Genomic DNA, 17,888 nt, shown 5'->3' with positions numbered 1-17,888 from the left:
TTAATTATACAAACATTTTTGTAATATGTATATCATAATTTACGTACAAAATACTTAAAAAAATTAAAGGCGCAAAATGAGCTGCACTGATCATAGCCCATTAGTGCTGATAGGCCCACCTGTTTAACGAAAGGATATAAGACGTAGTTATCCGTTCAAAGCATTGTGTATCATTTGTCGGGCTGGTACACAGGGTGTGCGCACCTACATCAGGTCGACGGTTTGAACCCCACCAGCTCCTAATTTTCTCTTGTTCATATGTTCCTGATACGGTAAAAAGCATCGTATTTGCATTAAACAACAAGTTAGATGACCATAAATTCATATTTTTTAACATTTTAGCACTAAACTGAACATTACCTCTTTTTTTAGTGAACCTGTTGGAGTTTTTAGTTTTTTTTGAGAAATTGTTGGAGTTTTTTAGGTGGAAAGGATTGGAGAGATTGGAGGTTGGTATTGCATTGTACGTCTCGGCCACTACGGAGCACTGCCCAGTACGTCAAAACCCAGCCCACAATGTAGCAAAAGGAGCTCTCTTTTTTAAGGGTAGCAAAAGGAGCTTATGACTGAAATCACTAATTGAGAAGTGCACTTCCTTTGCTTGGTAGCTCCATAGAAGGATTGGGATCACGTTGAATGCGAGCTTTAAGCCATAGCTTCGAGGTGTCTTGGTATGGGGGGCATCCTGATCTCAACTAGCCCTTGAAGAATCTGAACTACCTGTCCCATTGTTGGTCGATCAAGCTCATGGTGTTGGATGCACCAACATGCAACCTTGCAAGCCAGTTCAGCCCCAACCAAATTAAGATCACCATGTAACGCTTGATCTATCAAACTCCCGACGTCTCCTTCAAAAAGCTTGTGTGCGGCATGAACAGGGAAAGAAACATCAAGGTCGCCACCGCTAGAATATGATGCACTTGAGTTCTTCTTTCCAGATATAATTTCAAGCAACATCATCCCATAGCTATACACATCGACTTTTGGTGTAACAGCAACGCCACTGATCCATTCAGGTGCAAGGTACCCTGCAGTTCCTCTGATTGTAGTCAGTACTCGGCTGAATTCCCTCCCCAAAAGCTTCGCCATCCCAAAGTCTGCAACTTTGGGAATAAATGAATCATCAAGAAGTATGTTTTCTGGCTTAATATCGCAGTGTATGATGCAGTCTCGACATCCCTCATGCAAGTAGGCTAAACCTCGAGCAACCCCTATGGCTATCTGATATCTAATAGTCCAACTCAATATTGTTGAATTGTTTCGAAATAAATGGACATCAAGAGAGCGATTTGACATGTGTTCATAAACAAGCAACCTCTTGGAACCCTCACAACATAAACCAACAAGCTTAACTAAATTGATGTGCTGGATAGCTCCAATTGAGCTCACTTCAGCTCTGAATTGCTCCTCTCCTTGAGAAGCACCGTCAAGCCTTTTCACTGCTATAGCTACCGAGTCATTTAAAACCCCCTTGAATATAGAACCAAAACTGCCCGCACCCAACTTATCTTTGAATTTTGTTGTGGCATGCTGTAAATCAGTGTATCTAAATGCAATGATTCTGTTACAACCTTGAACACCATCCAGTATATGGCTAGAGCTCTTACTTCTGTTTCTCAACATCTTTATCAGGAGAACAAGTGCAAATAAACCTATAGCAGAAATGTCTGTACCAATTGCAACTCCAATAACAATCCCCTTTCTGTTGTTTTCCAATCTGTTGAAATCTTTAGCAGAAATACAAAGGTAAAGAGTTCCTCCGGTTGTACTTGTAGTCTCACTACATTGTAGCGCTCTTATGCTGAGCAATTCATTATGCCAGACAGAACATCTTCCATCATTGAAGGAATATGCGGTGCAAGAGCAATTACTCAGGCAAACTTGTGCGCATTCACTGGCGCTTGTAGCAGCTTCGAGTTTTGGGACATTCTCAGGCATGCAACTCAACGCATGGCAAAGAGTAGAACTTGTCTGTTGTATGAGATATGCTTTTGTTGCTAATGCAGTCTAACGGATTATTTCTGGAGCACCCACTTGTTCGATCTTCTATTTCCCAATCCTGGGGGGATGTTATGCTGAAGCCCTCCATGCAATTGCAATGTGGAGGCGCATTCTCGTTGCAAATTGTGAAAGGTCCACAAATTGCGTAGACATCACACTGAAGTTTTGGTTGGACAAAGGCCAGTATCCAATCCTGGGAACCGTCCAACCAAATGAACTGTTTTAATCGACCTGACACGTCAACTACAAAACGAGTAACCATAGATTCATTGACAAAGTTAATTGTTAAATACTTCTCTTGGTCATTGTTGACAAATGTTACGATGGAAACAGGGTTGTTTGCTGTCATCTCTAGAATTAAGGCAAAGTATTTGTCGTTCCATACACCGGTTGACCAATATGGTATGGATGAGTTCAATGGTGTAAGCAAGAACTGATCGGCACCACTGGGGTCTAACGTATGACAGTACACGCCGGTAGCTAGGTCCATCAAGTTCTTCCAAGAGACGATCTGACGGTTCAAGCCAGTGACCTTGTCCGGTCCAAGCTTTGCCCCAGGGAAAAGTGTATCTGTGGGGTGATCAAAGCTCTGCCATAGAACCTCTGCTGAGTTTGAAGAGTCTGTCAGGATGAGATTTCCACTACTCAAAAGCATAGCACTGGTGCTATTTCTTGTGATGTTTGCTTGTGTGCTCCAGATTATAGACCTGGTGGACTGGTTTAAGATGACAAGGTTGCCATCATGGAAGATTGTGAGCTCTAGTGCGGTGGTGCTCTTGATTGGTGTATCCCTATTTGCGACCCATGCAGAAGTAAACTTGGGGACTGTATTGAACCATATGCCAAGGTACCAGTTGGTGGTGTCTTGGGAGGGTTTGTGATGTCTACTACACAACCTTCTTCTTGTAGACGTTGTTGGGCCTCCAAGTGCAGAGGTTTTTAGGACAGTAGCAAATTTCCCTCAAGTGGATGACCTAAGGTTTATCAATCCGTAGGAGGCATAGGATGAAGATGGTCTCTCTCAAGCAACCCTGCAACCAAATAACAAAGAGTCTCTTGTGTCCCCAACACAGCCAATACAATGGTAAATTGTATAGGTGCACTAGTTTGACGAAGAGATGGTGATACAAGTGGTATATGGATAGTAGATAAAGGTATTTGTAATCTGAAAATATAAAAACAGCAAGGTAACTAATGATAAAAGTGAGCGTAGACGGTATTGCAATGATAGTAAACAAGGCCTAGGGTTCATACTTTCACTAGTGCAAGTTCCCCCAACAATAATAACATAATTGGATCACATAACTATCCCTCAACATGCAACAAAGAGTCACTCCAAAGTCACTAATAGCGGAGAACGAACGAAGAGATTATGGTAGGGTACGAAACCACCTAAAAGTTATTATTTCCAATCAATCCATTGGGCTATTCCTATAATTGTCACAAACAGCCCTAGAGTTCGTACTAGAATAACACTTTAAGATGCAAATCAATCAAAACCCTAATGTCACCTAGATACTCCAATGTCACCTCAAGTATCCGTGGGTATGATTATACGATATGCATCACACAATCTCAGATTCATTTATTCAACCAACACAAAGGACCTCAAAGAGTGCCCCAAAGTTTCTACCGGAGAATCACGACAAAAACGTGTGCCAACCCCTATGCATAGGTTCATGGGCGGAACCCGCAAGTTGATCACCAAAACATACATCAAGTGAATCACGTGATATCCCATTGTCACCACAGATACGCACGGCAAGACATACATCAAGTGTTCTCAAATCTTTAAAGACTCAATCCGATAAGATAACTTCAAAGGGGAAACTCAATCCATTACAAGAGAGTAGAGGGGGGAGAAAACAAGATCCAACTATAATAGCAAAGCTCGCGATACATCAAGATCGTGCCAAACCAAGAACACGAGAGAGAGAGAGCGATCAAACACATAGCTACTGGTACATACCCTCAGCCCCGAGGGAGAACTACTCCCTCCTCGTCATGAAGAGCACCAGGATGATGAAGATGGCCACCGGAGAGGGATTGCCCCCTCCGGCAGGGTGCCGGAGCGGGTCTAGATTGGCTTTCGGTGGCTACGGAGGCTTCTGGCGGCGGAACTCCCGATCTATTGTGGGTTCTGGAAGTTTTAGGATACGTAGGTATATATGGGTGCAGGAAGTACGCCGGTGGAGCTTCGGGGGCCCCACGAGGCAGGGGGCGCACCCTAGGGGGGTGGGCGCCCCCCACCCTCATGGGCACCTCCCTTCTCTCCCGATGTGGGGTCCAAGTCCATCCGGTAGCTTTCCTTCCAAAAATAACTTCTCTAGTTGATTTCATTCCGTTTCGACTCCGTTTGATATTCCTTTTCTTCGAAACACTGAAATAGGCAAAAAAACCAGCAAATCTGGGCTGGGCCTCCGGCTAATAGGTTAGTCCCCAAAAAAATATAAAAGTGGGTAATAAAGCCCAATATTGCCCAAAACAGTAGATAACATAGCATGGAGCAATCAAAAATTATAGATACGTTGGAGACGTATCAAGCATCCCCAAGCTTAATTCCTGCTCGTCCTTGAGTAGGTAAATGATAAAAGAAAGAATTTTTGATGTGGAATGCTAGTTGGCATAATTTCAATGTAACTCTTCTTAATTGTGATATGAATATTCAGATCCGAAAGATTCAAGACAAAATTCATATTGACATAAAATGATAATACTTCAAGCATACTAACTAAGCAATTATGTCTTCTCAAAATAACATGGCCAAAGAAAGTTCATCCCTACAAAATCATATAGTTTAGTCATGTTTCATTTTCGTCACACAAGAATGCTCTCATCATGCACAACCTCGATGACAAGCCAAGCAATTGTTTCATACTTTGGTAATCTCAAACTCATAAACTTTCACGCAATACATGAGCGCGAGCCATGGATATAGCACTATGGGTGGAATAGAATATAATGAGGGGGGTTATGTGGAGAAGACAAAAAGGAGAAAGTCTCACATCAACGAGGCTAATCAATGGGCTATGGAGATGCCCACCGATTGATGTTAATGCAAGGAGTAGGGATTGCCATGCAACGGATGCACTAGAGCTATAAATGTATGAAAGCTCAACAAAAGAAACTAAGTGGGTGTGCATCCAACTTGCTTGCTCACAAAGACCTAGGGCACTTGAGGAGGCCCATTGTTGGAATAAACAAGCCAAGTTCTATAATGAAAAATTCCCACTGTTATATGAAAGTGACAAAACAAGAGACTCTCTACTATGAAGATCATGGTGCTACTTTGAAGCACAAGTGTGGTAAAAGGATAGTAGCATTGTCCCTTCTCTCTTTTTCTCCCATTTTTATTTTTTTGGGCCTTCTCTTTTTTATGGCCTTTCTCTTTTTTGGGGCCTTCTCTTTTTTTATTCCTGACTTGGGACAATGCTCTAATAATGATGATAATCACACTTCTATTTATTTACAACTCAATGATTAAAACTCGATACTAGAATAAAGATCACTCTATATGAATGCCTCCGGCGGTGTACCGGGATTGCGATGAATCAAGTGTGACATGTATGAAAAATTATGGACGGTGGCTTTGCCACAAATATGATGTCAACTACATGATCATGCAAAGCAATATGACAATGATGATGCGTGTCATAATAAACGGAATGGTGGAAAGTTGCATGGCAATATATCTCGGAATGGCTATGGAAATGCCATAATAGGTAGGTATGGTGGCTGTTTTGAGGAAGATATAAGGAGGTTTATGTGTGATAGAGCGTATCATATCACGGGGTTTGGATGCACCTGCGAAGTTTGCACCAACTCTCAATGTGAGAAAGGCCAATGCACAGTACCGAAAAGGCTAGCAAGGATGGAAGGGTGAGAGTGCGTATAATCCATGGACTCAACATTAGTCATAAAGAACTCACATACTTATTGCAAAAATCTACAAGTCATCAAAAACCTCGGTACTACGCGCATGCTCCTAGGGGGATAGATTGGTAGGAAAAGACCACCGCTCATCCCCGACCGCCACTCATAAGGAAGACAATCAAATAACACCTCATGTTTCAAATTTGTTGCATAACGTTTACCATACGTGCATGCTACGGGACTTGCAAACTTTAACACAAGTATTTCTCAATTTCACAATTACTCAACTAGCACGACTTTGATATTATTACCTCCATATCTCAAAACAATCATGAAGCATCAAACTTCACTTAGTATTCAACACCCTCATAAGAGAATTTTATTATTAATCTTATGTACCTAGCATATTAAGATTTTAAGAAAATTGCCATGCTATTTAAGACTCTCAAAATAATATAAGTGAAGCATGAGAGTTCATCTATTTCTTCAAAATAAAACCACCACCATGCTCTAAAAGGTATAAGTGAAGCACTAGAGCAAATGACAAACTACTCCGAAAGATATAAGTGAAGATCAATGAGTAGTCGAATAATTATGCAACTATGTGAAGACTCTCTAACATTTAAGAATTTCAGATCTTGATACTTTGTTCAAACAGAAAGCAAAACAAAATAAAATGACATCTAACAATAGCAAACATCATGTGAAGAAGCAAAAACTTAGGATCAACCGATACTAACCGATAGTTGTTGAAGAAGAAAGGTGGGATGCCAACCGGGGCATCCCCAAGCTTAGACGCTTGAGACTTCTTGAAATATTATCTTGGGGTGCCTTGGGCATCCCCAAGCTTGAGCTTTTGTGTCTCCTTAATTCCTCTCATATCACGGTCTCCCTAAATCTCAAAAGCTTCATCCACACAAAATTCAACAAGGACTCGTGAGATAAGTTAGTATAAACCATTGCAAAAACCTTATCATACTCTACTGTAGCAAATCACTAAAATTATTATTCAACATTGCATACTAAATGCCTCTGCATATTTAATAGTCATATCCTCAAATAGAATCATTAAAGAAGCAACCAAATGCAAACAATGCAAACACAACAGCAATCTGCCTAAACAGGATAGTCTGTAAAGAATGCTGCAACTGAAGGAAATATGCCCTAGAGGCAATAATAAAGTTATTATTTATTTCCTTATTTCATGATAAATGTTTATTATTCATGCTAGAATTGTATTAACCGGAAACATAATACATGTGTGAATACATAGACAAACAGAGTGTCACTAGTATGCCTCTACTTGACTAGCTCGTGGATCGAAGATGGTTATGTTTCCTAGCCATAGACATGAGTTGTCATTTGATTAACGGGATCAAATCATTAGGAGAATAATGTGATTGACTTGACCCATTCCATTAGCTTAGCACTTGATCGTTTAGTTTGTTGCTATTGCTTTCTTCATAACTTATACATGTTCCTATGACTATGAGATTATGCAACTCCCGTTTACCGAAGGAACACTTTGTGTGCTACCAAACGTCACAACGTAACTGGGTGATTATAAAGGTGCTCTACAGGTGTCTCCAAAGGTACTTGTTGGGTTAGCGTATTTCGAGATTAGGATTTGTCACTCCGATTGTTGGAGAGGTATCTTTGGGCCCTCTCGGTAATGCACATCACTTAAGCCTTGCAAGCATTGCAACTAATAAGTTAGTTGCGGGATGATGTATTACGGAACGAGTAAAAGAGACTTGCCGGTAACGAGATTGAACTAGGTATTGAGATACCGACGATCGAATCTCGGGCAAGTAACATACCGATGACAAAGGGAACAACGTATGTTGTTATGCGGTTTGACCGATAAAGATCTTCGTAGAATATGTGGGAGCCAATATGAGCATCCAGGTTCCGCTATTGGTTATTGACCGGAGACGTGTCTCGGTCATGTCTACATAGTTCTCGAACCCGTAGGGTCCGCACGCTTAAGGTTTCGATGACAGTTATATTATGAGTTTATGAGTTTTGATGTAGCGAAGGAGTTCGGAGTCATGGATGAGATCGGGGACATGGCGAGGAGTCTCGAAATGGTCGAGACGTAAAGATCGATATATTGGACGACTATATTCGGACATCGGAAAGGTTCTGAGTGATTCGGGTATTTTTCGGAGTACCGGAGAGTTACGGGAATTCGCCGGGAGTATATGGGCCTTATTGGGCTTTAGGGGAAAGAGAGAGGAGAGGTTGGGCGCCCCCCCCAAGGCCTAGTCCGAATTGGACTAAGGGGAGGGGCTGCGCCCCCTCCTTCCTTCTCTTCTCCCTTCCCTTGCCTTGACTCCTACTCCTACTACTTGGAAGGGGGGAATCCTACTCCCGGTGAGAGTAGGACTCCTCCAGGGCGCGCCATAGGGGCCGGCCCTATCCCCCTCCTCCACTCCTTTATATACGTGGCCAAGGGCACCCCATAGACACAACAATTTATCCTTGAGATCTATTAGCCGTGTGCGGTGCCCTCCTCCACCATAATCCTCGATAATATTGTAGCGATGCTTAGGCGAAGCCCTACGACGGTAGAACATCAAGATCGTCACCACGCCGTCGTGCTGATGGAACTATTCCCCGACATTCTGCTGGATCGGAGTCCAGGGATCGTCATCGAGCTGAACGTGTGCTAGAACTCGGAGGTGCCGTAGTTTCGGTGCTTGATCGGTCGGGCCGTGAAGACGTACGACTACATCAACCGCGTTGTGCTAACGCTTCCGCTTCCGGTCTACGAGGGTGCGTAGACAACACTCTCCCCTCTCGTTGCTATGCATCACCATGATCTTGCGTGTGCATAGGCAATTTTTGAAATTGCTACGTTCCCCAAAAGTGGCATCCGAGCCAGGTTTTATGCGTTGATGTAATATGCACGATTAGAACACAAGTGAGTTGTGGGCGATATAAGTCATACTGCTTACCAGCATGTCACACTTTGGTTCGGCGGTATTGTTGGATGAAGCGGCCCGGACCGACATTACGCGTACGCTTATGCGAGACTGGTTCTACCGACGTGCTTTGCACACAGGTGGCTGGCGGGTGTCAGTTTCTCCAACTTTAGTTGAACCAAGTGTGGCTACGCCCGGTCCTTGCGAAGGTTAAAAGAGCACCAACTTGACAAACTATCGTTGTGGTTTCGATGCGTAGGTAAGAACGGTTCTTACTCAGCCCGTAGCAGCCACGTAAAACTTGCAACAACAAAGTAGAGGACGTCTAACTTGTTTTTGCAGGGCATGTTGTGATGTGATATGGTCAAGACGTGATGAGATATAAGTTGTTGTATGAGATGATCATGTTTTGTTGAAGTTATCGGCAACCGGCAAAAGCCTTATGGTTATCTCTCTATTGCATAAGATGCAAGCGCCAAATAATTGCTTTACTTTATCGCTATGCGATAGCAATAGTTGCAAGAGCAATTGTTGGCGAGACAACCATGTGACGACACATTGATATAGATCAAGATGATGGAGATCATGGTGTCATGCCGGTGACGATGGAGATCATGACGATGCTTTGGAGATGGAGATCAAAGGCACAAGATGATGATGGCCATATCATGTCACATATTATGATTGCATGTGATGTTTATCTTTTATACATCTTATTTTGCTTAGTTCGGTGGTAGCTTTATAAGATAATCTCTCACTAAATTATCAAGGTATAAGTGTTCTCCCTGAGTATGCACCGTTGCGAAAGTTCTTCATGCTGGACACCACGTGATGATCGGGTGTGATAGGCTCTACGTTCAAATACAACGGGTGCAAAAGAGTTGCACACGCGGAATACTCAGGTTAAACTTGACGAGCCTAGTATATAACAGATATGGCCTCGGAACACGAAGACCGAAAGGTCGAGCGTGAATCATATAGTAGATATGATCAACATAGTGATGTTCACCATTGAAACTACTCCATCTCACATGATGATCGGACGTGGTTTAGTTGATTTGGATCACGTGATCACTTAGAGGATTAGAGGGATGTCTATCTAAGTGGGAGTTCTTAAGTAATATGATTAATTGAACTTAAATTTATCATGAACTTAGTCCTGGTAGTATTAGCATATCTATGTTGTAGATCAATAGCTCGCTTTTAGCTCCCCTATTTTATTTTTGATATGTTCCTAGAGAAAACTAAGTTGAAAGATGTTAGTAGCAATGATGCGGATTAGATCCGTGATCTGAGGTTTATCCTCATTGCTGCACAGAAGAATTATGTTCTTGATGCATCTTTTATACATCTTATTTTGCTTAGTTCGGTGGTAGCTTTATAAGATAATCTCTCACTAAATTATCAAGGTATAAGTGTTCTCCCTGAGTATGCACCGTTGCGAAAGTTCTTCATGCTGGATACCACGTGATGATCGGGTGTGATAGGCTCTACGTTCAAATACAACGGGTGCAAAAGAGTTGCACACGCGGAATACTCAGGTTAAACTTGACGAGCCTAGTATATAACAGATATGGCCTCGGAACACGAAGACCGAAAGGTCGAGCGTGAATCATATAGTAGATATGATCAACATAGTGATGTTCACCATTGAAACTACTCCATCTCACGTGATGATCGTACGTGGTTTAGTTGATTTGGATCACGTGATCACTTAGAGGATTAGAGGGATGTCTATCTAAGTGGGAGTTCTTAAGTAATATGATTAATTGAACTTAAATTTATCATGAACTTAGTCCTGGTAGTATTAGCATATCTATGTTGTAGATCAATAGCTCGCTTTTAGCTCCCCTATTTTATTTTTGATATGTTCCTAGAGAAAACTAAGTTGAAAGATGTTAGTAGCAATGATGCGGATTAGATCCGTGATCTGAGGTTTATCCTCATTGCTGCACAGAAGAATTATGTTCTTGATGCACCGCAAGGTGACAGACCTATTGCAGGAGCAGATAAAGACGTTATGAACGTTTGGCTAGCTCAATATGATGACTACTTGATAGTTTAGTGCACCATGCTTAACAGCTTAGAATCAGGACTTCAAAGACGTTTTGAACGTCATGGACCATATGAGATGTTCCAGGAGTCGAAGTTAATATTTCAAGTAAAATACCCGAGTTGAGAGATATGAAGTCTCCAACAAGTTCTATAGCTAAAAGATGGAGGAGAATAGCTCAAGCAGTGAGCATGTGCTCAGATTGTCTGGGTACTACAATCGCTTGAATCAAGTGGGAGTTAATCTTCCAGATAAAATAGTGATTGACAAAATTCTCTAGTCACCATCACCAAGTTAGTAGAACTTCGTGATGAACTATAATATGCAAGGGATGACGAAAGAAGTTCCCAAGATCTTCGTAATGCTGAAATCGATGAAGGTAGAAATCAAGAAAAACATCAAGTGTTGATGGTTAACAAGACCACTAGTTTCAGGAAAAGGGCAAAGGGAAAGAAAGGGAACTTCAAGAAGAACGGCAAGCAAGTTGCTGCTCAAGTGAAGAAGCCCAAATCTGGACCTAAGCCTGAGACTAAGTGCTTCCACTGCAAAGGGACTGGTCACTAGAAGCGGAACTACCCCAAGTAATTGGCAGATAAGAAGGATGGCAAAGTGAACATAGGTATATTTGATATACATGTTATTGATATGTACTTTACTAGTGTTCGTAGCAACCCCTCGGTATCTGATACTGGTTCAGTTGCTAAGAGTAGTAACTCGAAACGGGAGTTGCAGAATGAACAGAGACTAGTTAAGGGTGAAGTGATGATGTGTGTTGGAAGTGGTTCCAACATTGATATGATCATCATCGCACACTCCCTATACTTTCGGGATTAGTGTTGAACCTAAATAAGTGTTATTTGGTGTTTGCGTTGAGCATGAATATGATTTGATCATGTTTATTGCAATACGGTTATTCATTTAAGTAAGAGAATAAATTGTTGTTTTGTTTACATGAATAAAACCTTCTATGGTCATACACCCAATGAAAATGGTTTGTTGGATCTCGATTGTGGTAATACACATTCTCATAATATTGAAGCCAAAAGATGCAAAGTTAATAATGATAGTGCAACTTATTTGTGGCACTGCCGTTTAGGTCATATTGGTGTAAAGCGCATGAAGAAAATCCATGCTGATGGGCTTTTGGAATCAGTTGATTATGAATCAGTTGATGCTTGCGAACCGTGCCTCATGGGCAAGATGACTAAGACTCCGTTCTCCGGAACAATGGAGCAAGCAACCGACTTACTGGAAATAATACATACTGATGTATGCAGTCCAATGAATGTTGAGGCTCGCGGCGGGTATCGTTATTTTCTGACCTTCACAGATGATTTGAGCAGATATGGGTATATCTACTTGATGAAACATAAGTCTGAAACATTTGAAAAGTTCAAAAACTTCAGAGTGAAGTGGAAAATCATCGTGACAAGAAAATAAAGTTTCTATGATCTGATCGTAGAGACAAATATTTGAGTTACGAGTTTGGTCTTCAATTAAAACAATGTGGAATAGTTTCACAAAATCGTGCCACCTGGAACACCACATCATAATGGTGTGTCCGAACGTCATAACCGTACTATTATTGGATATAGTGCAATCTATGATGTTTCTTACCGATTAACCACTATAGTTTTGAGGTTATGCATTAGAGACAGCTACATTCACGTTAAATAGGGCACCATCTAAATTCCGTTGAGACGACACCGTATGAACTATGGTTTGGCAAGAAACCTAAGTTGTCGTTTCTTAAAAGTTTGAGGTTGCAATGCTTATGTGAAAAGGTTTCAACCTGATAAGCTCAAACCCAAATCGGAGAAGTGCGTCCTCATAGGATGCCCAAAAAGAAAATGTTGGGTACACCTTCTATCACAGATCCGAAGGCAAGATATTCGTTGCTGAGAATGGATCCTTTCTAGAGGAGTTTCTCTCGAAAGAAGTGAGTGGGAGGAAAGTAGAACTTGATGAGGTAACTGTACCTACTCCCTTATTGGAAAGTAGTTCATCACAGAAATCTGTTCCTGCGACTACTACACCAATTAGTAAAGCTAATGATGATGATCATGTAAACTTCAGATCAAGTTACTACCAAACCTTGTAGGTAAACCAGAGTGAGATCCGCACCAGAGTGGTACGGTAATCCTGTTCTGGAGGTCATGTTACTTGACCATGACGAGCCTATGAACTATATATGAGGAAGCGATGATGAGCCCAGATTCCACGAAATGGCTTGAGGCCATAAAATCTGAGATGGGATCCATGTATGAGAACAAAGTGTGGACTTTGATTGACTTGCCCATTGATCGGCAAGCCATTGAGATTAAATAGATCTTCAAGAGGAAGACAAACGCTGATAGTAGTGTTACTATCTACAAAGCTAGAATTGTCACAAAAATGTTTTCGACAAGTTCAAGGTGTTGACTACGATGAGAGTTTCTCACTCGTATCTATGCTTAAGTCTGTCCGAATCATGTTAGCAATTGTCATCTGGCAAATGGATAAACAAAACTGCATTCCTTAATGGATTTACTAAAGAAGAGTTGTATATGATGCAATCAGAAGGTTTTGTCAATCCTAAAGGTGCTAACAAAATATGCAAGCTCCAACGATCCATCTATGGACTGGTGCAAGCATCTCAGAGTTGGAATATACGCTTTGATAAGTTGATCAAAGCATATAGTTTTATACAGACTTGTGGTGAAGCCTGTATTTACAAGAAAGTGAGTGGGAGCACTACAGCATTTCTGATAAGTATATGTGAATGACATATTGTTGATCGGAAATTATGTAGAATTATTCTGCAAAGCATAAAGGAATGTTTGAAAGGATTTTTTCGAAGAAAGACCTCGGTGAAGCTGCTTACATATTGAGCATCAAGATCTATAGAGATAGATCAAGACGCTTGATAAGTTTTTCAATGAGTACATACCTTGACAAGATTTTGAAGTAGTTCAAAATGGAACAGTCAAAGAAGAAGTTCTTGCCTGTGTTACAAGGTGTGAAGTTGAGTAAGACTCAAAACCCGACCACGGCAGAAGATAGAGAGAGAATGAAAGTCATTCCCTATGCCTCAGCCATAGGTTCTATAAAGTATGCCATGCTATGTACCAGACCTATTGTATACCCTGCCCTGAGTTTGGCAAGGGAGTACAATAGTGATCTAGGAGTAGATCACTGGACATTGGTCAAAATTATCCTTAGTGGAATAAGGATATGTTTCTCGATTATGGAGGTGACAAAAGGTTCGTCGTAAAGGGTTACGTCGATGCAAGTTTTGACATTAATCCAGATGACTCAAAGTCTCAATCTGGATACATATTGAAAGTGGGAGCAATTAGCTAGAGTAGCTTAGTGCAGAGCATTATTGACATAGAAATTTGCAAAATACTTACGGATCTGTATGCGGCAGACCCGTTGACTAAACTTCTCTCACAAGCAAAACATGATCACACCATAGTACTCTTTGGGCGTTAATCACATAGTGATGTGAACTAGCTAGATTATTGAATCTAGTAACCCTTTGGGTGTTGGTCACATGACGATGTGAACTATGGGTGTTAATCACATGGTGATGTGAACTATTGATGTTAAATCACATGGCGATGTGAACTAGATTATTGACTCTAGTGCAAGTGGGAGACTGAAGGAAATATGCCCTAGAGGCAATAATAAAGTTATTATTTATTTCCTTATTTCATGATAAATGTTTATTATTCATGCTAGAATTGTATTAACCAGAAATATAATACATGTGTGAATACATAGACAAAATAGTGTCACTAGTATGCCTCTGCTTGACTAGCTCGTTGATCGAAGATGGTTATGTTTCCTAGCCATAGACATGAGTTGTCATTTGATTAACGGGATCACATCATTAGGAGAATGATGTGATTGACTTGACCCATTCCATTAGCTTAGCACTTGATCTTTTAGTTTGTTGCTATTGCTTTCTTCATAACTTATACATGTTCCTATGACTATGAGATTATGCAACTCCCGTTTACCGGAGGAACACTTTGTGTGCTACCAAACATCACAACGTAACTGGGTGATTATAAAGGTGCTCTACAGGTGTCTCCGAAGGTACTTGTTGGGTTGGCGTATTTCGAGATTAGGATTTGTCACTGCGATTGTCGGAGAGGTATCTCTGGGCCCTCTCGGTAATGCACATCACTTAAGCCTTGCAAGCATTGCAACTAATAAGTTAGTTGTGGGATGATGTATTACAGAACGAGTAAAAGAGACTTTCCGGTAACGAGATTGAACTAGGTATTGAGATACCGACGATCGAATCTCGGGCAAGTAACATACCGATGACAAAGGGAACAACGTATGTTGTTATGCGGTTTGACCGATAAAGATCTTCGTAGAATATGTGGGAGCCAATATGAGCATCCATGTTCCGCTATTGGTTATTGACCAGAGACGTGTCTCGGTCATGTCTACATAGTTCTCGAACCCGTAGGGTCCGCACGCTTAAGGTTTCGATGACAGTTATATTATGAGTTTATAAGTTTTCATGTACCGAAGGAGTTTGGAGTCCCGGATGAGATCGGGGACATGACGAGGAGTCTCGAAATGGTCGAGACGTAAAGATCGATATATTGGACGACTATATTCGTACATCGGAAAGGTTCCGAGTGATTCAAGTATTTTTCGGAGTACCGGAGAGTTACGAGAATTTGCCGGGGAGTATATGGGCCTTATTGGGCTTTAGGGGAAAGAGAGAGGAGAGGTTGGGCGCCCCCCCAAGGCCTAGTACGAATTGGACTAAGGGGAGGGGCTGCGCCCCCTCCTTCCTTCTCTTCTCCCTTCCCTTGCCTTGACTCCTACTACTACTTGGAAGGGGGGGGGAATCCTACTCCCGGTGGGAGTAGGACTCCTCCAGGGCGCGCCATAGGGGCCGACCCTCTCCCCCCTCCTCCACTCCTTTATATACGTGGCCAAGGGGCATCCCATAGACACAACAATTGATCCTTGAGATCTATTAGCCGTGTGCGGTGCCCTCCTCCACCATAATCCTCGATAATATTGTAGCGGTGCTTAGGCGAAGCCCTGCGACGGTAGAACATCAAGATCGTCACCACGCCGCCGTGCTGACGGAACTCTTCCCCGACATTCTGCTGGATCGGAGTCCGGGGATCGTCATCGAGCTGAACGTGTGCTAGAACTCGGAGGTGCCGTAGTTTCGTTGCTTGATTGGTCGGGCCGTGAAGACGTACGACTACATCAACCGCGTTGTGCTAACTCTTCCGCTTCTGGTCTACGAGGGTACGTAGACAACACTCTCCCCTCTCGTTGCTATGCATCACCATGATCTTGCGTGTGCGTAGGAAATTTTTAAAATTGCTACGTTCCCCAACAGCAACATCCATACTTCCCTAGCTCCAAAAAAAATTATAAAAGAAAATTCCCACTGTATTAAATTTATCAGAGCTTAATATGCAAAAGGTTTCAACATTTATCACATTCTGACTTTTCTAGGGAATTATTGCAACAGCGGTAAACTTTCTGTTTTCAAACAGCAACATGTGGACTTGTAAAATAGGCATAGTAAAGGCTATCAATGCCACTTTTATTGAAATAAAATATACAAAACATTTTTCTAAATAACAGCAAGCAAATCCTAACAAAATAAATTGACACTCCAAGCAGAATACATATCATGTGGTGAATAAAAATATAGCTCCAAGTAAAGTTACCAATGAACGAAGACGAAAGAGGGGATGCCTTCCGGGGCATCCCCAAGCTTAGGCTTTTGGTTGTCCTTGAATATTATCTTGGGGTTCCTTGGGCATCCCCAAGCTTAGGTTCTTGCCACCCCTTATTCCATAGTCCATCAAATCCTTACCCAAAACTTAAAAACGTCACAAAACAAAACTTAACAGAAAACTCGTAAGCTCCGTTAGTATAAGAAAATAAATCACCACTTCAAGGTACTGTAATGAACTCATTCTTTATTTATATTGGTGTTAAACCTACTGTATTCCAACCTCTCTATGGTTTATAAACTCTTTGACTAGCCATAGATTCAACAAAATAAGTAAACAACACATGAAAAACAGAATCTGTCAAAAACAGAATAGTCTGTAGTAATCTCAATCAAACGTATACTTATGGAACTCATAAAATTCTCAAATAAATTTCCGGATGAGGAATTTATCTATTAATCATCTGCCAAAAGAATTAACTAAATAGCACTCTCCAAATAAAAATGGCAGCAATTCTCGTGAGCGCTAAAGTTTCTGTTTTTTACAGCATGATCAACAAGACTTTCCCCAAGTCTTCCCAAAGGTTCTACTTGGCACAAACACTAATTAAAAGCATAAATCCACATATAAACAGAGGCTAGATGAATTATTTATTACTAAACAGGAACAAAAAGCAAGTAACAAGAATAAAATTGGGTTGCCTCCCAACAAGCGCTATCGTTTAACGCCCCTAGCTAGGCATGATGATTTCAATGATGCTCACATAAAAGATAAGAATTGAAACATAAATAGAGCATCATGAAGAATATGACTAGCACATTTAAGTCTAACCCTCTTCCTATGCATAGGGATTTTGTGATTAAACAACTTATGGTAACAATAATCAACTTGCGTAGGAGGGCAAAACAAGCATAACTTCAAAATTTTAAGCACATAGAGAGGAAACTTGATATTATTGCAATTCCTACAAGCATATATTCCTCCCTTATAATAATTTTCAGTAGCATCATGAATGAATTCAACAATATAACCAGTACCTAAAGCATTCTTTTCATGATCTACAAGCATAGAAAATTTACTACTCTCCACATAAGCAAGATTCTTCTCATTCGGAATAGTGGGAGTATCATAAGAGACTCGAATACTATAAATTGTTTCCACATCAGAAGAGTAATGTTCAGAAAAGGGGTAACCATAATCATGACAAGTTTTATAAATATAGTCCTCACTACTTTTTATAGCATATGTATCATCACAATAATTATCATAAGTAGGAGGCATGTTATTATCATTATAAATTTGCATATCAAAACTTGGGATACT

General features: G+C 41.1%; 1 pseudogene; it reads right to left on the bottom strand.

Moving 5' to 3' along the window:
* Window positions 1-645: 645 nt before the first annotated feature.
* The window catches only part of LOC147960739 (G-type lectin S-receptor-like serine/threonine-protein kinase At2g19130), a 29,601-nt pseudogene continuing 12,358 nt past the window's right edge, over window positions 646-17,888 (bottom strand).

Source organism: Triticum urartu, chromosome 7A (genome assembly GCF_056163025.1).
Source record: "Triticum urartu cultivar PI428250 chromosome 7A, HENAU_Tu73, whole genome shotgun sequence".
NCBI classification, from domain to species: domain Eukaryota; kingdom Viridiplantae; phylum Streptophyta; class Magnoliopsida; order Poales; family Poaceae; genus Triticum; species Triticum urartu.
Note: the sequence above shows the minus strand (reverse complement) of the source record. Positions and strands in the feature narration are given on the sequence as shown.